The following is a 19455-nucleotide window of genomic DNA, read 5'->3' as shown; positions in this document are numbered from 1 at the left end:
ATTTCAATTACTTAATCAACTATGAACTGCGACAACTAAACTGCTGCTTACAGCACAGAAAGAAACTGTAAAACGTGGTCAGTACAAGATTGCGACACTAATGACATTACACGTTACGTTTGGAGATTTCTTACCAATCATGGTAGACGCTTTGTTACGTCATAGTCACTGAAGTCAGATTACTGACACGAACTAGTAACAGGGAAAGAAAGCACATACAAGTCATTTCTCACTGTAACAGCGTCCTTATGATAGTTGTGTGAAATAAATAAGACTCATCTACTAGCTGATATTCGTTAAGACAAAACATTATGTTCATCACGGCGCTACAACCAGTAAATGTTTGTAAAATTCCGCTGGTAATTAGTCTAATCCCCGTGATTTGTTATTTTTCATTGTTGTGAGGGCTTCTAGGCATTGCTCGGTGGTCAATTTTCCGCTTTTTTTCTCGTGTAGTGTTGGACAAGCTATATTATTAATGTAGTGGTATATTTTACCAATAGTGCAGAGTAGTTTTTGTTCGCGCTGTACATCGTTTTAAAATACTCTTGAAGGGTGCGTAAAATTGTGGTTTGGTCTGTTTCTATCTTCGAAGTCAGGTTTAGTCGCTTAATTGCTTTCTTTTCCACTGCGTTTTTCGAGGTATAGTAAGTATGCAATATTTTTACCTCTATATTCCACCCACCGAGCTTTATTTCCTACTATTGCGCTTTTGCTATACCTTTTAATAATCTCATCATATTTTTCTTGTGTTACCGCGATTTCGCTAGTTATACGCTTATCATGGGGTTGGGGTAATGTTTCCAGCTCTGTTGTGCTTTAGCCTGTCTTTTTGCTTGCATACTTTATAATGCAACCGCAAAGGTTGCATTTCAGTGCTTCCCATAGGATTTGGGGAAATAAATCTCCGATGTTTAGCTGCTATTTCATCACTATCTTTGCTCGTTGTGCCACCAGTCTGCAAAATTGTCTGATGTGAGTAGGTCTAGCATATTTTTCGAGCGTACATGTGAATGCTTACTTAGGATTTTTCGTAATGGCGCCGTTTAAAACGATGCTTTCAGCAAACATGATTTTTGACTTTCAGCGGCCTTCTTGGATTCCAATCCAAACGCAGTCGGACGCTTTAAGCAGATTTTAATACAACAAATCTTCAACCCGCATTCATTAAGAAACGTACGAATCAGGTTTTCAGTGAAGTTAATGCGATCATTACCTTTAGCGAAGTCATACAGCAATACGACTGTGGAACACCTAACATTTACAATGCCCGCATGTTTGTGCAATCACGTTATTGCTAGCAAGAAGTAGAAACCGAAAATGCGCAACAAAAGAAAGTTTCAAGAGGAAACGAAGCAACAGAAACTATTATACAAAACTAGGGTGGATGAAATATGCGAGCAAACAGTTTCAAGAATGGTCCAATAACAGTTAAGTGAAAAATAAATCAATGTTCGATATCAACTGTTTCAAGCCTTGTGAAAGGTGAAAAGGGATATTTCAATATATCCTTCCAAGTTTCGAACGTTAAAACAAGAGCTAATAGGTTGCAAGCAATTGCTGCTGCAAATAGCTCTAACTCCACATACAAGTTACTAAGTATTGCTACAATATCAGTTGAAATGCAAAGGAGGGACATAAAAGCTGTTCGTTTAATCATTTGTAACCCGGCAATGCCATTTACTCCTTGCTGGGCGCATTTAAATGGATAGAGAAAAAGGAAGAGTAGTAAGCACTGGCCACCAAAATCAATTGCACTTCCCCCTATTAAAGGCCACACAGCATTTCCATCAACATGTTTACACCCATACCCAAATGACTGAAATCGTTGAGTAATCGAGTATCCAATGCAAGCAGTAAATATGCCCGAATTCAGAAAGACAATGCTCGACCAACTTAGTACTTTAATCCAACATTTGTAAAGGTGATTTAAAAGCGAACTTTTGTAGAAGCATCGTTGTTTGTACCACAGAAATGTGTAAACTGTACATGCATTAAAACCTAGCACCATGGCCATGACTTTTGTTAAAGTTTGACATGTTTTCGTTGATCCTAGAAAGTAACCAACATTTATAAAACATAAGTCAAGCACGGTGTATATGACGACTAGGATGGACGCTGCACTAGTCAACATATACATAACCCATACATTTCTGTCTCCACTTGTATACTTGTTGTGTGAACAACCATAAGAAAATATTGCAATAGTCAAGTAAATGGTAAAGCATAATCCAGTTGCATCTATCGTCTGCCAAGCAATTTTTTGAGAAGAAAATTTGGTTGCACCCTTCGTTCTTTCTTCGATGTCCGCGAGAGTGGAAACGTTTCCAAAATTAAACTACAATTTTCAATCAATAATAATCTGCCAAACCAAGCCCGGTTATAACGGCATACAATGTCAACCGCAGTTATAAGCAGCACAGCGTATAAGAAACCATACTCCCTTCTTTAACGGTAAGATCTGATTGTGAACTGTATCGGTCCGACAATGAACTGAAACTCAGAAGTGACAGCCCGAAACTCTTATGCGTAATATATATTGTGACGCTTTTGGTGCATGTTTTTTCGCATTGTTTGCACACAATTGGCCTACAAAAAGTCTGGCGCATATGGCTGATAGGCTAGTAACACTCTTTTTTCAGTAACACAAAATCTGTTTAGAGCAGTTTGAAAATCAAAATTTTGCCGAAGGAATTGTATTTGCATCACAACCGCCCGTACATCGTCTTAAAGAACATAAGTTTACGGCCGCATGTGGCTGTGAGGTTTGAGGAACGGTTTAATATACTATCGTTTCTATTCATAACGTATTAATTTATGTTTGCAAATTAAATTTCTGTAAATGCCTAGTTAAATATTAGCTTTCACTTTAAAAAGTGAGAAACGAAATTCATTGTAATTAGATAAAAATCTGACAAAATACTAAAATTTTTGTTGACACCACTGATCTACGGCTTCGTGTCACAGGAAGCAATTAAGTAGTTCCGGGTTACATGTTAAATGTAGGTTTAAATGCATATAAACGATTTTAATATGGTGATTGCATGCGCAATATAAGGGCAGTAAAAAAATCAAACGAAATGCATTGTTTTTACATGAAGCAATCGTGCTGTCAAAAGACCACTAAATCATTGTTTTAGATTTGTAGCAGAATTAATCTTACTTTACAAAATTTACATGCTGTTTTCCAACTAACGCGCCTACTCCGTTTGCTGCCAGGACGGTGATTACGTTTACCAGAAATTTTTACTCTACCCTCAACTTTATCGACATACGACCAAAATGTAACAACATACTTCACTCCACACTCCACACTGGCATAATTCACATCGTTTATGACCACAAGAAAAGTTTACCCAACCCTCTTTGAAACAATTATCACAATCAACAATGTCCATGACCCTGTCAACGCTAAAAAGATAGTTATTACCAATGTTTGGAACACAGGCACTGTATATTTTTCTAAGATGTCTAACTGTAATGCCAACATACACGTCATTTGAAAAATGATTGGGCTTTCTGTTCTTTACCATACAACGCCATTCTTCCAATGAAAGAACAAACGAAGCATTTACATCAACTTCGTCGCAGTGTTTAAACAGTTGAGTATCAGCGCCAATCCCAGCTACTTCATTTAAAACTTCGTTACCCGAGTTTTTAAAGCAGTTATTTCTACATCGTCAGGTGGGTTGGAATCATTATCAAAGAACACGCGGTTATCACTGTTAGATTGTCCGGGTCTACAACTAAACTATTACTACTATGCTAATTGTTTTCTACCACAGTACTGTCAGAATCGTAGTTATCAGTCAAACCATTGACAACACTTGAGTTATCATCGCTTAGTTGTTGGCCGTTTGCGTTAGGAGACAGACCGTTCTTGAGTGGACATGTTTTGCTTGTCGATTTATGGACGTAAATACATAAAAAACCTGATCGGGATTTGTCCCCGGGAGTGTAAAAAAAATTACTTGATTTAAGATTTGTACCCGGACATGTTTCACACTCGACCATTAGACCTCCATCGTAGGGAGTATTACAAACGCAATAAAGAGGTTTCCATTTACCATTTGCGCTTAATAGTTAGAATGTTAACGTTGTTCACTTTCTTTTTTCGAGCTGTAAGAAAGGATTTAATAGCTTTGCGGGGCAAAAATTAAGTATTCGGAAACGAGTCTAAACAACGAACCAGTGAAGGTAATGTGCGAGTCCATGTTTGTTCTGGAGTAAGTTCAGCATCGACAATCGAACTGCGACCTAAACTATCTTTTATTTCTGTTTGGTGCGACTTGCAAAAGTTTTGAAGCTTTTTAAGTCGTTTGAGAAAACTCCCCCCCTTCCAAGATTTATTGTTGCTAAGAAATTTTACGTCATGAGTTTTATCAAAACTGTTTTTTCGTGTAATTGCAGATATTGACATATCGACTCAACCATTTTCTTAGACTTAGGAAACGGTGATCCGCCATTTTTCACGCGGAGCGAGGAAAGACGCAAGCGCGGAAAAAAATCGCAACTTCTTACCATTATGATCAATAAGTCGGCAGCGACGTATGGTCCGGCGTAGAAGCATTGATTTAATAAAACTGCTCTTTCGATCTTAAGGCTTGCTAGAAGGTTCCGCAACCACTGCATTATTGCCCCTTGATCGACCCTTAGCCTTGCTTGGTGGCTTTGTAGCATTTACTGCCTTGCCCCTTGCTCGACCCTCAGATTTGCTTGGTGGCTCCGCAGCACCTACTGCATCCTTGCCCCTTGCTCGACCCTTAGCCTCGCTTGGTGACTTCGCAGCACTCACTACCTTGCCCCTTGCTCGACCCTCAGCCTTGCTTGGTGGCTTCGCAGCACTCACTGCCTTGCCCCTTGCTCGACCCTCAGCCTTGCTTGGTGGCTCCGCAGCACTCCCCGGCTTGCTCCTTTCTTGACCTTTTGCTCCTCTGGCAGTTGGACTTTCAACCTAAACTCCGATAGAGGGTCTTGTCTCTACAATACATTGAAAAGGAAGTAATTTACACCCGGAGATATAAAAAATGATCAACAAGTCGTATGCTTATATAGAGTAATGAAACAGCTTTATTCTTAAGATGTTTACCTACTACACTCAAAGAGCATTAACATGAGCTTCGAGACTGGTCATGTAATAACCGAATCCAACGTCGGAGAGGTGAAAGCGGTCGCTTGATGTTAAAATCAAGAAAGCTCACGCCGTACTCGCTGGCGAGATCACGTAGCACCCTGTTGGTCCCAGGTACACGGCAACCGTTTGTGGTGTTCTGCTGGAGAATTCCAGCTAAAACGACCTACAAGAAAAAGTTTTATTATTGTTTTGAATAGATACATAAAAATGTTTTGTTGTGCATGTGACTCAAATCTACCTGGGCCCTTGGGTACACGTCTAAGCAGATTTGAACCAAGTTGCGGAAGCGGGCTTTAATAGAGGCGATGGAAGTGCCTGAATTTATGTCATTGGTCCCGAGAGCCAGAATCACGATGTCAATGTGATCAAACTTCCGCCCCAACTTCAATTCGATTGACCCGTGGTTGATACAACCTCCTGGATTAGAAATTGCATTTAAAGTAAAAGCATCACTGCTGGAAGATACCACCAGTGGATAAACCAGGTTCCTTCCGTTGCTGTCGGTCACCAACAACACAGAAGGAATTGGTGAAGCTTCAGCACGGAGGTAGGCTGTCTGCTTCCCGCTGACACCGTATCTGTACTTAATAAGAGTCGTTCGTTTTCCCATCCTTATAGCTTGTTTGAATTGAATATTTGTTTGCAGTAGAATTGTTTCTGAAAATATATTTAAACAAACAGAATCTTTTAGTACATACGTCAAGCAATCCGAGAGGAACATAAATACTACAACTAAAGTGTATACAGTGCTGCAATCACTGGCGAGTGTGTGAGTACGTTTGTTCAGTTTTGCTTATTTTAAGTCGTGTTTGCAGAGGAAGCTCAAACGCGTTTGTAGTCAAACAATTGATCGAGGACGTTCCTTAACCTTTCTCCTGCCGACTATAGAATTACTTTTGCAATCCAATGTATTTTTTCAACATAAGTGTTGTATTCTTCAAGTTGTTGTATTCATGACACCAAGTAAACGGAAATAAAATAGAATGATTTAACTCAACATGCGCAGCATTATATAGGCAACGATTATCCATTTACATTCCACGGAAAACACGCCAGATTAGGAATAGTGTGCTTGCGGACCATACTTGAAATGTAAGGAATGCTGCACTGCGCTGAAGGCATACAAGGCTCGAAATAAGGTGCTAATTGAAACACAACGTTGGAAATTACAAAGCAACAATAGAAATCCTTAACAATATGTTTGTCATAGCATAAAGATGTTATGTACGAAGTTTGCAGCTTGTATGATTTCTATGTTTGATTTTATGGTATGTTCCATTTAATTTGGTTCCTTCAGGCCTCAAAATGTACATTAGAAAAAACAGTGATTTTACCTAGTTTACAAATTCAGACTTTTAACACTATAAGGAAGATTAAGAGTTGTTTATCAGACTCTCGAATGAAACTGGACTAGTTCAGCACACGCAGGTGACAAAAACCAAATTTCGAGACTTTTACGCAATTTTCAAAAGTACGTTCTATTTAAGGAACCACGGCAGGAAAAAGGTTAATGAGTCCGTGGTCGAGCTGACAAGACTAGTTCTTTTCGAATTATTTTTTTTATGTATGGTCTCAATTTACACAAAGCTCAAGTCAAACGATTTTCAAACCGCGAGAAGCAGCAATTTTTTGTATAACTTAGGTGGTTCATCCTAACAAATGGACATGATTAATTATTCTTTATATCCATGTTCCGTTTGCAATGTAATTGACATGTTGAAAGGTAATTTGTATTAAAAAACACGCAAAGAATTACTGTAATTATTTGAATTGTTAACACAATGTTCTCTGCAACATATGACTCGCCGTTGGGTAGTTAGGCTCACAAAAACCCTGTATTATCTTCAAACGTAACTTTATAACGCAAAACCTGCAGTGTCTAGTCACTTGGTGAGTTTTACCTTATTCTACCACAGACAAACTTATAGTAATAGTCATCAGTCACAATGAACATGTTGTAAAGGACAGTTTCTCTTCCACTCCATCGGATAGAGTTGAGATGACGGATGAGTTACCTTCTATCACTTCAGTAACAAGTGAAGACACCTTAAGTTGACCTTTGATACAAAAAGCCCGAAGCTATCAGCACCTATTATCTCTGAAAGGGAAATCATAGGAGATGGATTGTCTCCATCATTTTTTGCAGATGTGTAATCAAGTACACTTTTTTCAAGTCAAATCAAATTCGTCGAAAAAATGGCTGGAGTTTTGGGTATATTCTGCCGTAGGATACGACCTGTTTGAAGACGGTTATAGAGCCCGCGGGACCAAATGAAACGCGGCTAGCGTAAACACCAGTGCGGTTCTTCGGAACGTTTCCTGTGGTGATCTGGTAGACAGACCTGGGATTACAGAGGAAAATCATTAACGATGATGGAAGCGCCACTTATGCTTTCGTCAGATCTATATCTCCGATGGTGGTTCGCTGCATCGCCTTGGACCTGGCTGATCTGAAGAAAAAAACCTATGGCATGTTTTTTTTGTATTTGACTAAATCATTTGGCTAATTGGTATGATACTAAAAGGTAAAAAAATCTGAGAAAAAAATAGGAGCAAAAAACAAAAGTAAAACTTGTCGTCCTGTGGTATTTCATCCCACACTTGTAGTTTTGGTCTTAAGCTAAGTAATTTTGTCACTGTGCTGACGTAACAGGTTTTATTGGATTGGCAAAAAACGAAGGGTAAACTTTGGGTCTTTCTTTTCGGGGTTTATAGTAATCCTCTCCGATCAGAGTCATGTGCAATATTAATAACCTTCAAAATGCGCCATCACTCGAGCTTTGATCAAATCGCGTGTTGCAGAAAACACGAGATCAAACAATCTTAGTTTGTCAGTTTTCCTCTCCGCAGATCAATGATTACCTCCAGGTTTCTGGAGAAAGACTGATTCAACTCGGGAAGGCCAGACTAATGTGGGTCATTATGTTAATTCTCCGAATCTTGTCAAATGAAATTTAATCGAAAAATATTATTTTGTGTTTGAAGGTTCAATTGAAAAATTATGATGTAAAATGAGCAGCAAATTTGTTAAAGCATTTAATGCGTTTCTTTACATTAAATGCGTTTCTTTCTTTCTTGCACTTAGAAATACATTTTCCTTTTTGCTAAGGCACTTAGAAATACATTTTTTTCGCCGACTTGCACGTTTTCTGGAGGAATACCCAAAACAAAAAGCGACTGCAAACATTGAAAAAGGACCACAATTTTCACAAATCTTTGATTGTTTAGTAACACCAGGAAAAATACAATTTAGCTGTTTATGTGTACATGAAACAAGTTTGGATAAAATGAACTGATCGCAAAGGCCATACGGCGCTTTAGGGCCGCTGTCATAAACAACAATCGTTTGCTTGGTGAACAAATATTAGATACAGTTACCCAGTGATTTCCGTCTACATTAACAACGATTTGGACTACCCGCAAAGTTGGAGAAAGCCAAACAACTTTGTAAACCCATAACATTCGAAAACTGCTGTGCCAACATGTGCATTGCCGAGTGTATGTGCGAATCACCTAACCATTCATCTGCTTGCAGCAAATCCGAATAATCTAAAAGAGAATTCATTGAAAAATCTGGTATAAACTTTTCAGCACAGCAGCGTGTCGCCAAACTCTTTTTTACTCGTACAACCCCGAATGTCGTTTACAGGGGCCTGCATATACTTGCCTGGATTTTTATTTGGAGTCGCTAGTCTTGTTCGCTTGCTCGACTTTTCCTCAGGCTCTGACGACTGTTTTTGTTCTCTACAAATTTGCCTGACCACTTTCTTAACACACCTGGAAGCTTTTCTCCGAAACTGTTTTCTTTCTGCCTATCAAATTTTTTTTGCAACGCCCTAATCTCGCTTTGATCTAAAACCCGTGTATTTATGGCTTCATGGCGTGCTTTCTTTAACACTGTCTCATTTGAAGTTGCCTGACTCAAAAACATTATCAGACAGTTTATTAATGCTTTCCGAGTATTCATCACGAGCTGCAGCATTTTTTTTGCTGATGCAAACCTTTCAAGGGACAAGCCACAATTGCTTTGGTGTTTTATTCCCCAATTTTTTTCGAAAGTTTTTCACGCACAAAGTGTTGTTTTCAATACGGTTTGGTGAAAAGTGAATTGGCTTGCTAACCGAAACAACGGTATCGGTCACGCGCTTAGCATCACATGAATTATTGCCTCAAGAAACATGGAATTTGGTCTTCACAACCAGGCGACTGATATCATCGGTGATACTCCTAAATAGTCGCCCGGGGTTTGTCCTTATTTGACCGGGATTTCGCTATACGTTGTTGGTTCCAAGGGCCAAAACCACAACATCGACCCGAGCAGGGGCGGCTCGTGCTAGGGAGCTGCAGCACCCCCTAGATATGTTTACTTAATACACCTACCATAATATTACAAATAACTTTCATTATTTTTATTTTTTATTCCTTAGCAATATATAATAAGCATAATTTTTGCCCTAATCCCTTTTTTTTCATTAAAATTTTTTTTTTTTGGAAACACTAATGTATATCTATGCTGGAACTGCAGCTACAGTTTTCTGACGTTTCGTGACGTTTTGCGGTTCTGCGCATGCGCACTTTGAAAAGCTACATGCTGGGCGAAATAGGAGCCAACGCCTGATATTCAACTTTGTCAGCCAGAAATGAGCCACAACAAGAAATATATACGCAGTTTTAATTGTAATTGGTATCAAAAGAAAAAAATGGCTTTGTGGTTGTGAAGTTAAAAATGCACTGTTCTGTTTTCCATGTTTGCTGTTTGGAGGTGATTAAAAATGCTGGACAAAAGATGGTTTTACAAATGTAGCCAAAATAGGTGAGAAAGCAGAAAAACATGAGAAGTCAAAGAAGCATGTGGACAATGATGTTTCACTTTCACTTTGGGAACTGTAAATATTAAGGAAAAACTTAGTGTGGCGTATAGACTTTCAATTATTAAACACAACAAAAAAGTGGAAAAAAATCGTGAAATTTTGTCCGAAATAATAGACTGCATTTTGTTCTGTGGAAACTTTGAAACTCCCTTACGTGGACATGATGAAAAAGATGAGTATTGATATACTGGACATGTACTGTTGTCTAAACCAGGGGTTCCCAAACTGTTTTGGTCTGTGGCCCAAATGTCTATTTTATAGCGATTCGTGGCCCACCACGTGCTGTAAATTTGGGCACAAACAAAAATAACTCAAAAACTGGCGAAATTATCCAGCAATTTATTTTTAATGAGATACATGCTCCTGAACTTTGGCTACAAGATTCAGAATTCTTTGCAAAAATTACGTTTTTCAAAACAAAGCGCATAACATCTACAGTATTACAAAACAGTAGAATCTATTCAAATGGCTCTGTGGCCCACTACCGGGCCATGGCCCACAGTTTGGGAACCACTGGTCTAAACAGTAGCTGCTAAATTGCTTCACAGGAATTATTTCTTAAGAATGAACATTCTACAGACAAGATAGTGTTGACCACCAAGCACATCCAAAGAAAAGCTAGTTGCTGAAATGAAAATGTTTCTGTAGATCTGATGTTCATGATTACTTTGAAAATAATCTAGATGATGTTTTGACAAGTGAAATTACTAGGATGGAAAATCCTTTTTGCTGTTTCCATGAGTCCTTCAAAGGCAAAACAGTTTGGATACAAACCTTTGTTAGGAACACCATTATTTCCAAAAGACTTGCACTTGCAGTGCTAGTACAGACGAATCCGGTTAATCGCATACCGGTTAATCGCATAATCCGTTTAATTGCATCGCAATTAAAAATCCCAAACCGTCGCCAATCGTTTGTTAAGAAAATCGTCCGGTTAATCGCATACCGGTTTACCGGATATTCGCATCGATTTTCAACGAAATATGCGATTAACGGGATTGATGATCTCTATGTGAACGTCGAACAGGCCGAGTTTTTCGAATAAAAGACGACCATATGATATTAAAATCCTCCGGAGGTAATGTACGCGAAAAAGACGTAGATGCATTTTTGCATTCTACACCAAATATCGCATCTAACGTTGAAACTGAAACGTCTCGACCTTAAAATAGTTTTGAAAAGTTATTCGGAAATTAAATCGACGTTCAGTTTACCGCTGTGCGATAACTAGGAATCGTTACCTCAAAGCCGTGCACATTGTTCCTTTATTGTTGGCTTATGAAATCGCCAATATATAACAAGCGTTAAAAAGAGTTCAGCACGTTAAAATTACGAAACTGGTGTTCCGGCAAAGACGCTGATTGTAATTTCTTACTATGTGCGAACTGCACCAAATTCGAAGTATTAAACTGTATTGAAGTTTGAACAATGTTAAATGTAAAACAAATTGTTAAAAATGTTCTTATGTTATTGTTCATGACCCGCCAAACACGTAATGGTTGTAAAAAATGTTAGATCGCAAGTAATCACTCTATGTTGTTTAGATTCACGTAATTGGTAACGTGCCAATAATTGCCATTTTTTATGTCTTCTATTCGTGACCTTGCGCAACGTATCAGGTAAATCACCATTTAAGAAAGGCATTTATCCCTCTAGTAGCTGTTGCTGGTTTAAATTTTTGAAGCAACGATTACACGTTGATCACGTGACAGTCACGCTAATCTTGCAGCTGCAGTTTTGCTGAGTAAGCTAGAAGGTAGCGCCACAATCCGAGTCTTAAAGGTTTGCTGAAATCAATTATTCTTTTAGCGCCCTTGCGCTGTAGAATGTGCCGAAGTTGTAAGTGTAACCAGGTTTCAGTCGTGTACTTTTGGATTTGGGCTGGCTTGCAAATATGCACACGCGTTGGTTTGAACTAGAAAACAAAATAGGTCAGAAACAACAGACTATATTACGTGTATATTAAGCGAGAGGTCTATCACATTTATAAGGGAAACTACCCAAAACAAGACTAAAACGTCATAAACCGTCGTCATAGGGAAGTTCCCAAATTCAAATGTTGGGCCCCATGGCTGTGTAACACATATTTTCAAATAAACCTGACTGCAAGAGAAAGCACAAATCAAGCGAAATGTGGCGTGTGCGCCATTTAAGAGTGTGTGTGCGTTTCTACAGTTTCTCCAACACACTACTACCATAGCCACGACAGTTAGGAAGCACGACGTCATGTATTGCGCTGAGAGTAATAAATCTAGTTTTGACTTGAGAGTACTTTTTTCAATTCTCGGCAACAAAAGAGAAAAAATACTGCTCCGTTGCCATAGTTGAGCGTCACTGCATATTAGTTTTAGCTGGGAAAGTGAAAATGAGCACTTTTGTTAACGACGTGTACTGCTTACGTAGCAACCGGATTATCGCATAATCCGGTTAATCGCATCAAATGCCCTTTGCAAATCGATGATGCGATTAACCGAATTCGTCTACCACTATTACTAGTCAAAATGTTGTTGCCACACAGGTTTTGCACAAGTTTTTTTATTAGGGTTGTCCCACAGGTTATCTTACTTGTGCCTTGAGGTACCGGGCACATTATTATTACATGTTTTTCATCATAACCAAGCACATTGTTTAGCATGTTCACTTAAAACCACTGCACTTTGGGGTGATTTGTTGTGTACGTGTAGCGAAATTTTATTTGCTTGTTGGTTTTTGTCATCGTCACTTTATTGTTTTTATTCTTTTTCGTTGGTGCCACCCCTTAATTACGTTTTTGTGTTATGGCACCCTTATTACTCTTTCCCTTAGGGGTGATTGATTTGTAAAGCGTTGATTGTGCCGGAATGTGCATTTGTTCCGCATGCCTTAAATCGGGCGTCCCTAGTCGACGTTGTGTTTTTACATTGTTTCAAAATATAAGTCCGTGTCTATAAGCTAAACCAGTGTGCGGGAGTAATTGGCTTTTGTAGTGAGCCGTTATTACAGGATTCTGAACCGGGTACGAAGTAAGCAGGCTTGGTGTATACCGATTTACGAGGCCTGCCGAAATAAACCAGTCACCACAACCTCGCTGTCTCCGAGTTATGGCGGAGGTTACCTTGGTGCTGGCGACCTACTGTCGAGGTGCTGGAGCTCAAAGAGAACAGAAAATCAAGTTTTTAGACCTGGTTTCGGACGAAAAAAAATCAGCTATGATGTACGCTATATGATTGCAGGCATTTGGTTCTACGTCGCTTCACCTTCAACTTAAAGCCGGTGCCCGTCAAAAAAAGCACGCAAGGCCCATCAAGTCAAAGAGTCCATTCAAAGAGTCGGAACCGGGTGCTCTGTTTCGGCGATTTCGCAAAGTGTATTTCATATTTGCGTCACTGTGTGTTTTGGAGGGCACCTCTAGCGCCTAATAATAAGCGACGCAAGAGTACAAACTCTGTGTTCGCGAACGAATGTTGTTATGCAACAACCCTGTTATGGACAAACAAAGGCATATGACGTTTTAGATGTTGATGGCGCCGAAGTGCTCTTTTTTATGTTAGTCCTACGGGAGTAGGACGAATTCAGGTCGGGGGGAGTGTAGCGAAACTTCGTTTGCTGGGTGGTTTTTGTCACCGTCACTTTGTTGTTTGTTTGTTTTTTTGGCACCTTAGATAGGTTTTTGTGGTATACAAGAGGGTATAATGATGTCTACTTGTCAACTGTCGAAAAATATGAGGCAAGAATGGACAGATGGGAAATGGTTGCATCTCTTCAACATGCACGCAACTGTCCATCAGCCTATGTGGTTGGAAATAAAACTATGTTATTAGAGGGTAAGAATTTTCCCCTTAGTTCCCCTACGATAGCGGTGTTAGTATCGGTAGTGGGTTGCCACGTGCCCGGCATAACGTTAACGTGTGCGGGATTAATTGGCTTCAGAAAAAGGCATATGTGTATCCACCCACGAGCTTTGACAGATACCAGATCATTGCCAAAGATAAAGGTAAAACTTTGGATTACAGGGATAAAATGGTGGAAAAATGTTAGAAAACGAATTACTCAGTTTATTAGTGCATCTCCAGAAAATAGAGCAAAATTTGTTTCGAAAATTCGAGGATAGCATTAAGTAATCAGCAAAGACCTGCTAGGTGTGTATGCGGTGAAGAGCTCGAACATCATCCAAGACAACCCAGTTTTATTGGGGAAAGTAAAACGAATTAACATGTTCCTGATTTTGGTTTATTTTGCGATCCAGTGTTTTCTCGCGTTTCCCGTTTTTTGTTAAGTACTGCGCCTACCAACATTCAACTTATTCTAATTTCCAGTTTCTACTCTGTATGTCTCTCGACAGTTAGGGAAATGAGCCTATGTCCGTTACATGTTCCAAAAATGCCAGGCGTTATAGGCAAGGAACACAGAGCTGGACGGCATCAAATTTGCGCCTTATTTTTGCTTGCACGGAGCTGCGGGGAAAATCCCCTTGGGTAATTCCTCTTCCCAATGGAATACGCTTCAACCATGACCATGCCACAAGGTCATAACCCTTTACTGGGCCAAGGGAAAAATGTCGGCATCGGTACATACTATTCCCACCTGATTTCTACATGTATACGAGAGAAAATAATTAATACAAATGGCAAAAATGTGATAGTTGTCAAGTGTTAATACTATCTGTAAAGTCGTTTCTTACATTTACAAAAAAATCTGTTTGGCCCGTTTAAGGATTAAAGATTGACGCTGCGGAGAGGACAACAACACCGCCCAGAGTGCCGCGGTGAAGTTCATCTTTTACTCCAGCAGTAACGCATGGAGATCGCCAAGAGAATAAGGCGACTTGCGCCTTTGCCTTCCTGACTACAAATACGAAGGATCCAATTATAAGATTAGCTAGTCTTGGACCAACCAATGCCGAGAAGATCGATCACCAACCAAGGAGGCTGCAATAACAACAACAAAAAAGTTGGATTACTAAGGCGAATGAACAAATGACAGTTGAAGATCTGGGTGATTTGCCAGAAAGCAAAAAGCAAAAAATATAAAACAACATCTGAAAATCACCAATGAGTCTGTAAGTTGATTTGCAAGGTATCTATGTTTATTTTTAGACAAGCACAGTTTATCATTTAGTGTAGTGTTTTGGAGTCTTAGGGATGCACTATTGGTGGTTTAGTGTGCAAAAACAAAGAGATCGAAGTTTTTGGTTGGGCTAAAGGACAAGCTTTTTTTCAACTACTGCTGTATATTTTTAGTTTGTTGCTCCAAACAGAATGGGGTGCAGAAAGATGGTTACACTATCCAAAACAGCCCATCTATTGTCACCAGCTGCACTGATGAGACCTTATAGGTCGAAACAGCCCACCTTTTTTATTGTGGGGACCAAAGGTAGTTTCTCAAGTGTGTAAGGAGCCGCAAAACAAACTTTTAAAACAAAGTACAGGATAACAGCCAACAACAAGAATCTTAGTAACTACTTTTTGTTAATATGGTTTCCGACTTATGAGACACAATGTAGTAAGCAATTTTACCTCTGCACTTATTATTTTCGGATTGAATAATACTAGTGTTTTAATATGCTGCATTGTAAACTTATATAAATAGGAAATTTTGAAATATCACTCTTTTGCAATTTTTTGCTAACTTTTGATGGCAAATAGTGAGAGCTACAAAATAAGTAGCTAGGAGCCGCATGTGGCCCTCATAGGTTGAGAATCACTGGTCTACACTGTCTGCAGCTTTTTATAATTATTATTATTTTTATCATTGAAGATGCCGAAAAGTTGGAGATAAAGTGCAGTGTTGTGATTTTGAGGAAACAGGTTCAGAACATTTTTAACTTAAAATATTGTATGTAACAAATTATACTGCAAACATGTCCCGTCCCCCCCGCTAATAAACTCTTGGGTTTATTTAGCTGAAGCAATTGGAAACACCAGGCGAATGGAGTACTCGAAGAGTGGTTTGTTTAACGTTATTGGATTGCCAAGTGGCACAGAATTACCGCAACGCTATGGAATAGGAGATTGTAAAAAATTATAGCTGCCAAAGACCAGATAAAAGTCATTTTAGATGGTGGGTATAAAATTTAGGCCGAATATCAGAACCGCATAAGCATGCAGGTTTACAAGCTTGTGTTTTTATAGGGTACCATCATGTTCTTTGAGCCAAGGAGGTAATGGAGCTGGATGAGAGATGCTTACTTTAATCGACAGCATCACCCTGCTTGGGCCGTTCGATCAATTTAGATTTTCGTTTTGCTGGAGTGATTTCTTCTTTTTTAACTATGCTGGTTTGGGACATTGCTTAAAAAATGAGCCTGCAACGACCCCTTCGGTTGTGCAGGTTAAAATTTTACTGCAATGGCACTGATATCAATAAATGCAGGACGAATGTGTGTTTGTAATGTTTATTGCCGCGGATTTGTTTTCCGTTATTTTTATTTTAAATTTTCAATATTCGCCAATGCTATGACTTTTCTTTTCGATTTCAGAGCGTTACGACAAAAGAGGAGGGGGGTCTTCAACGTTTCTCAACCTTTCGTGGACCGTGGGCATATTTCCAAAATGTTTCCGAATTCGAACAACGGGTTTTTTAAGCCAATCACAATAGAGAAAGTTCGCGGGTCACGGCATCTTTCAACCAATCACAACACACCCTGTGTATCAGATTTTGTTAACCAATCAGAGGACACCTTGCGTAGCAACCTGCCTTTCATCGTATTTGAAGTATGTTTATCACAGTTTAGTATTGATTGTAAATTGTAATAGTTAAATGCAATCGCAATTATTTTGTTCTTTTTTTAACATAACGCTTTAAAACGAGTTTGATATCAATGTCAGTGTCTATCATTCATTCTCTGCAACAAAGCGGGGGAAACTGACCAACTAAAAATGGATTATTAATGACTATGGTTTTCTCACTTGAGATTTTTGACACATTTTTTCCTGTATCTACAGAAATTTTCAAATAAATTTAAAACCAAGCCAACACACCTAATACAGCATAGATAAGTTTATGACCAGGCTTTTCAGTAATTTTGATTGGAGACAAAAAGCAGTGGAAAGTTTCCATCTTCTCTTGTGCTCAATCCGCTACACACGGGTAGTTGAAACAGAATCAAGTCTTACCCGAAAAGAAAACCTCGAAAGGACAAGAACAAAATGGTCAAGACACCACAAAACATTGATAGCAATTGTTTAAAGTGACCAGCTATTGACACTCACATTTCTTTTTGCTTGATATTAATGACACAAAGTGTAATTTCCTTAATGCCCCTTTACATTTTCCATGCACTTTGGTTTGAAATATATTTGCTGGTTTTAATTAAACTGTGCAGCATGTACATGTAGATCTCAAAGCTGTAACATACCACTAGTTGTGGACATTTGGTACTTAATTAATTTAAATTTAGACACAATACATTAAACAAAAATATCATGACATGGTATAAACTTCTTCAGTATACTTGATAAATTAATTACTTTTACTTAGAAATGTTGTGGAGTACCTCAATTCAATTCTCAATTCAATGGTTTATTTGTCACGATTTCGTGTAACAGTAACAAAGAAAATTGCACAACAAGTAACTACGTGACAGGTCAACAAAAGGCCTATATAGTTTCCTAAATGGTGAAGTTTATAATATTGTTGTTTCGTTTTTATGTTGAATTAAAACAGTTAGTGTTGACTACAATGGTGAATTTTAGAATCTATCTGCACCAGAAAAGCTATGAAGGACCTTGCAACTGTAGAAATAGTATAATAAAACAAAAGATCGACTGAAATCATTGGATTTGTTTTTCAAAAATTGTGATTAGACCCTGCATAATAAACAGAAATTGGCGACTGTAAAATTAGGTAAACATTTAGCTTAATTTAGAGTAGTGTTGGTATTATCTGGTCGAATCAAAAATATATACACACACCATAAAAAAACATTTACAAAATGGCACTTTTAGTTAGTAGTTAAACATTATGATGCTTACTTATTACTACAAGTAATATATATAAAAGTCATCTAATATAAATTTGTTTGTAAAATGAGGAAGTTAAATATATATTATATCCCAGGCTTTACCAACTACATTACAGATCTTTATTGCATCAACAGCTGCCAGTATATCTGTATTTTTCATTTATAAAATAAAAATGTAAATTGTTTTCTAGTTTTTCGATATGCTCTAATTTGATGTCATGTTTTGCCAAAGAATAAAGTTCTTGATGTTACAATAGCAATGCACTGATGTTGCATCTATGCTTATTGTTTGCATCAATGAGCATATAAAAACAGCTTCGCAAGTTTTTTTTTCACATTTTAGATAGAGTGCTGTCAATCGTCAGGCTTGTCAACTGTAATTTAGACTATGGTAATTGAAAAAGTGTTTTGTTTCATCATAGATATGATAAAGATATCATAGATACATCACAGATATAATTGACTTACTGTTTATGGTTCCATTTATGGGATTGAAAAGATTAAATAGCTGAGAAAACCTGCTCACATAAGGAAAACAAATTTCTAAGACTGCTGCCTGCACTGTTTTTAGGTGGTAGTTATTCCGTACAACATTTTTGGATAAAAATATTTATTATTTCAATCTCATAAGAAAAACACTCAAGTAATTCTTCTCATTTACTTTATACTGTAGCAGCCTTTTTCAATCGTCCAGTTCTTTCAAAGCACACTAGTTCATTTTGTCATTCAAGATAACTTCTGTTTTATTATAAACTTACGACAAAATTACCAGCATTCATAATGAAAACAACATACACATTGGTGGTACAGAACAACATTCAAGTCTGAACATACTGGGAGTTGTTTGGAACAACTATGCAAATGGTGTCCATAGTGTACATTTAAGTTAGAACTGCACTGTGTACAACTAAGAAAACCATTCATAGGAACAGTTTGTTGATCCCAAGGTATGGCATGCATAATGTGATAAATTGTGTTGATCATGAGGCTTGCACTATAGAGAGAATGTGGCATAATACACATTTATTATGCTATCCAAACTGGTTTGCTGTGCCCTGCTCATCATATGCATTCCAAAAAAGACATTGATTGGTTGAAAGGGATGTGTGTTATCCTAAACAATTTGCACAAAAGCTATTTCAGACTTACTAAAAATTATAAGTGTATAATTTACCATTCATAAAGCATATATTGCACAGAAGTCATTTTACATTTATATAAAATTATAATTTGCTGCTATTCATAACCTAATGAGCATTACCTTTAGTTCAAACACCCCAACTGCATCAGTCTTTATCTTGTTCTGACCCACAAAACGTATTTTTAAATCAAAACTGACAAAAAACTTTGAACCGTCGACAATAGTGAAGTTTAAGTCACCAGTGGTGGTGACTCACCACTTAGCAACCTAGACGTGACGTAACGACAACCCGCAGGTTTCCGCCGTTGTGATTGGCTAAAAAAAAACTGTTGTTCGAATTCGGAAACATTTTGGAAATATGCGGACC

The sequence above is a fragment of the Phallusia mammillata genome, chromosome 3, assembly GCF_965637545.1.
Source record: "Phallusia mammillata chromosome 3, kaPhaMamm4.hap1.1, whole genome shotgun sequence".
Taxonomy (NCBI): Eukaryota; Metazoa; Chordata; class Ascidiacea; order Phlebobranchia; family Ascidiidae; genus Phallusia; species Phallusia mammillata.
This window is presented reverse-complemented; position numbering follows the sequence as displayed.